The following is a 5,434-nucleotide window of genomic DNA, read 5'->3' as shown; positions in this document are numbered from 1 at the left end:
GGAACTGTAGTTTCCAGGGACAACTCTGGAGCTGCGGGAGCGCGGGCATTGGCCCTGCGCGCTCCCGCATTCAGCCGCACAGGCGTGGCCGCGACGTGCTCGGCGCTGCCCGCGAAATCAGAATCATCGTACCACGCTTGTCGTTAGGAGGTAACCAGTACTAGTTCAAATATATATATATATGGAGAATAAAAGGTCTTTCTTTGGCGGACGAGTTAAGATTTCCTGGGAGAAGAAGCATTCCAGGAAGCACTGAATTGTGCACGTGGGGAAGGAGCGGGAACGCCCTCCACGGTGAAAATCCTGCACGCTGTTTCCATTATAGGAAAAAGGAAAGGTGCAGAATCCTAGACTCTACCTACTGTTTGCAGGAGGGTGGGAGAAAGCCTCTGGACTTCTGCACATCCCGTTCCTATTGCCTGCAATGCACTTACCTCACATCTTCCCCTGGTCCTATCCACTTTTATCCCCTTATCCTCCTTTCTTTTATTCATAGATTTACATTTTCTGACATATTATCATTGTTCATTATTTGCCTCTTACACTGGAAGGCAAACTCCATGAAGGCAGGAGCATGGAGCTATCTGTTCTACTCTATAATTGAGTTTTGACATCCAAGACTGCTTGGTTCATTGTAAACCTTCAATAAGTATTTGTGGAGTGAATGATATAGTTTGATAACACTGCTAGGATCCAAGACAGTAGGTGATTCACTGCTAAAGCAATCAAGTTCCCTTCCCACATGATTTCCAAAATTGTGTGCACATGTGCATGTTTTGAGAAAAGGATTCATAGCTTTTATCATATATTCAAGAGGGTCAGTAAACTTCTCAAAAAGTAAAGGACCACAGCCCTGAAGTGAATGGTAATAAAAATAAAAAATAAAGATAAATTCAGAATAAGTAAAATATGGGTTTCTCCTCATTTCCTGGCAGAATATCAGGCTTATTCTTGCTGCAAATCTCTGCCCATGTGGAAACCCACCTACAGGGCCCATCTCTGTCCTTTCTAATCTTGTCTACCCTTCCAGGCCACCTTGTGAGGTCTTTCTGGACTTTGCTGTAGGAAAGGACAAAGAGGAGAAACAGATTGAGTGAATAATCAACTGGATTCATTGGGCATTCACTATACAAAAGGGAAGAAGGGTGAATCAAAGATGATTTCAGAGATCAAGTCTTGACAGCTGTGAGCAAAAGGGGTAACTTTGCTAAATAGGGAGGCTCACCTAGTGAACCCAAGGAAGGTCTCATAAGAGCTGAGAACAGAACAGAAACCAAAAATGTGGGTGGGGAGGAGAGAGACAGCTTTGGACTGAAGGAACAGTTTGAACAAAAGCCAGAGAGAGGTGGAAATAGCTTACCATATGCTGGAGTATTGTGGACAATGCGGAGGAGAGTGGCAGGAAGTGAGATGAGATGGGTAAGAGCCAGGTTATGTTGGGCTTTATGGGCTTTAGGTGGTGATAACATGGAATTAGGACACAGGCCATATGTGCTGTTTTTTTTCTAAAGGCAGTAGGGAGCCAATGAAGATTTTTAACACAAAAGGACTTGATATGATTCATGTTTTAAAAAAGGTGGCTGCTTTGTAAGTAGTAGTTTGGAAAGTGACAAAACTGCAAGCAGGTCTAACAAGGAATGTATTGCAGAACTACAGTCAAGAGATGATGATGATAAAGTATTGGAGGGTGGTGTCAGTGGAGATGGAAAGAAGGCAACCTACTCGAGATATATTTTGAAAGTAGAAAAACCAGCTGAACTTGCTGATGGACTGAGTGCATGGGGATTGATGCCAAACTTGGTGGTACTGCTCACGAGATGGGGAGGACCGAAAGAGGAGAAGGGTTGGGAGCCTGATGAGGGTGTAAATAAAAAGTTCCATTTGGGAGTTGCTGAGTTTGAGTTATCTCTTGGACATCCAAGTGGAAATATTTACTAAGGCAGGTAGTTGGAGAGGTATGCCTGAAGAGTAGAAATTGGGCTAGATACAGAGTTAAAGGCATGGGAATATTGCATTCACCCGGGGAAAAAGTACAGAAAAAGAAAAAAATGTATATTAGCTCAGCACCTGGCCTCAAGGAATTCCAGCATTTAGAGGTCAGGTCACAGAAAATAGCCAGCACGGGCATTTAGGAAGCATCAGGGAAAGAAGTGAAGGAAAGCCAAGGGACTGTGGGGATGAGTGTAGCTAAGAGAGTCATGTCATGAAGTAGTCTATAATTTCAGAGTTCAGTGCCAGCAACTTGAAAACTATAATTTCAAAAATACAAACTTGAAATACCAGCTAATAACTTAACATTGGCTTATATAAAAGCAGTTTAAATTCATGCTAGTAAAATGACAAAAATTGGAGAACATAGAGATTGGCTTTAAAATGGATTTGATTTAAAACAGAATTATTTTTTCTTCTCTAACTTCCCAGAATAAAATCATTCTTTATATATCAATTAGAGATCAAAGACTCCAGAGCAATCTTACTGCCAAACCATTAGGGGTAAGCTTTCTAAAAACTTTTATTTATTTTGTATTACATAAATAAAATTGGCTACAGTTTTGGGTACTTACTATGTGCAAGGCATTGCTCTCCAAACACTCTGCATGCATCATTTTTGTTTATTACTTCTGAAAACCCTAAGAGATGGGTATAATTACTGAGACTCTATTTGTATAATGACAAATAAAGTAATTAAGGCACAGAGAAGTTAAATAACTTGTTCAAAATCATGCGAGGTACAAGTGGTAGAATGTGATATGAATCCAGGAACCACTGATACCAGAGGCCACAAGCTTAACCACTGTACTGTGTATACTGAGCCATGCTCATTTTGAAATGGAAAATATAGATTTAAAAAACAAAACCCGAGAGATAATCATTGCTAACATTTTGGCATACAACCTTTCACTTTTGTCTCTGCAGATATCTAAATCGTGATAATAGCTAACATTTATTGGCTGCTTATTAATTCTCTATATAGTCAGTAAGTACTGGGACTGAGATATGAACCAAAACGCCTGGTTCTCCTTCAATCTCCCTCTCTATAATATAAAAACATTACATTTAGGTTTTCTTTTATTCTGTTAGTATACATATATAGATATATATATGTATGCATACATTTTCCTTTTAAAAACTGTACATATGCATAATATGTTATCTTTCTCCCCCACTTAACAATGTATCATGAGCATGTTTCCAATGGATGGCCTACGTATTGTCAGTTTAGAGCTGCAAGCTTCCTAGAGATCATCATACTTACTTAGATTACTAAAGATCCTTGCAATATAGTTTTCATTTTAAAGATATTTCATTATACAGAAAAAAAGATATTTCATTATAAGGTGGTTTTTTGCAACTTCTCATTTTTTTTTTTCTTTTTTACATGGGCAGGCACTGGGAATCGCACCCGGGTCCTCGGGCATGGCAGGCAAGCATTTTTACCTGCTGAGCCACCGTGGCCCGCCAAACTTCTCATTTTTTTAATGAAAAAACATGTCTTATTATGAATTTTTTTATGAAACATAACCACATACAAACATAAACATTCTTACCATATGATCATTCCATTCTTGCTATATAATCAATAACTCACAATATCATCACATAGTTGTATATTCATCATCATAATCATTTCTTAGAACATTTGCATCAATTCAGAAAAAGAAATAAAAAGAAAACAGAAAAAATTCATACATACCATACCCCTTACCCCTCCCTTTCATCGATCACTAGCATTTCAATCTACTAAATTTATTTTAACATTTGTTCCCCCTATTATTTATTTATTTTTAATCCATATGGTTTACTCATCTACCTTCGATAAGGTAGATAAAAGGAGCATCAGACACAAGGTTTTCACAATCACAAAGTCACATTGAGAAAGCTGTATCATTATACAATCATCTTCAAGAAACATGGCTACTGGAACACAGCTCTACATTTTCAGGCAGTTCCCTCCAGCCTCTTCATTACACCTTAACTAAACAGGTGATATCTATTTAATGCGTAAGACTAGCCTCTAGGATAACCTCTCAATTCTATTTGGAATCTCTCAGCCATTGACACTTTATTTTGTCTCAATTCTCTCTTCACCCTTTTGGTTGAGATCTATTTTAAGTTTCTGAGAAATGTTTCCCATCCGACAGGTAACATATAAAGAAGGCTTTCTAGGAGATCACATCTATTTGGAAATGGACGGACAAATGGAAGATTAATTGGCACAAGCCAAAGGAAGTATTATTAGCAGGTTTAGGTATTGTATCCTAAAGCCAGAGATAGGCACAGAACCCAACTGAATGCTATCTAAATATTTTTAAAGTGGCCCTGTCATACAGCTAGAATGTGAAAAGAATTCCAAAAATCATCAAGCTTAGTAAATAGCTTAGTTGAATTTGTTGACAACTCAAATAGTGAAAACAGCCTGGGGAGGGGACTAGAGGTTCAAGTCATTATAAAGAATTAGGTAATATGCATCACTTGAATTCAGGTGACATGGGTTGTGAGATCACGCCTGTTGGAGGTCATGGCTTGGAAGAGATAGAAAAGAGCTCTACTCAGTCACATACATTCAGGAGGTGTCACTGTTTATTCTAAATTCTGAGATACTGAACTGTTTGTATAAAATTGTCTTTCCCAGAAACTTTGGGTATTTATGTGGCACCTGAGACTCAGAGTCAGAGCTCTGAAGCTGTGAAAGTCAGAAGTACCCCATACAGGAACTGTTTTAAAAAATTGAAAAAGTGATCAGTCATCGAGTAGAGGTATGAATGAAGCTAATCTGGATAGGACTAAGTATATTAGAAGACTGGGTAAAGGATGATATCATCCATCTTAAAACTTCAACTTCTGTGTGAGACTAAAGGAAGAGAGATTTATTTGGTGCAAAATTTATATTTTGGATAGTGCATTTCCTAACTTAACTTGTGTAATCAGTTTAGTTGAACACCATAAGTACAGGGAATCTTGAATAGGGCATGAGATTTTTTTGGTTTGTCCAAGTTAACATGATGCCTAGATAAATCCCAGAGTGATTTGGACAGCGAATAAAGAAGTATTTGCAAAGTCCCCTTAGGAGGACCAGGAGAAAGGGGGAAATATTCAAGTTATATATGTAATTATTAAGTAATTAATCTGGAGATGGGGAATTTCTGATACTCTCTCATGCAGTGGGGACAACCAAATCAATAGGCTGAGCACTTGGTTTGGGGATGTGGTAGTTAGATTCAGTTGTCAACTTGGCCAGGTGAAAGCACCTAGTTCTGTTGCTGTGGACATGAGCCAATGGTAGGTGAATCTCATCTGTTGCTAATTACATCCGCAGTCGGCTAGGAGGCGTGTCTGCTGCAATGAGTGACGTTTAACTTAATTGGCTTGTGCTTAAATGAGAGAACGCAATGTAGCACAGTCTAGCAGCTTGGCATTCCTCATCTCAGCACTT

The sequence above is a fragment of the Tamandua tetradactyla genome, chromosome 7 (genome assembly GCF_023851605.1).
Source record: "Tamandua tetradactyla isolate mTamTet1 chromosome 7, mTamTet1.pri, whole genome shotgun sequence".
NCBI classification, from domain to species: domain Eukaryota; kingdom Metazoa; phylum Chordata; class Mammalia; order Pilosa; family Myrmecophagidae; genus Tamandua; species Tamandua tetradactyla.
This window is presented reverse-complemented; position numbering follows the sequence as displayed.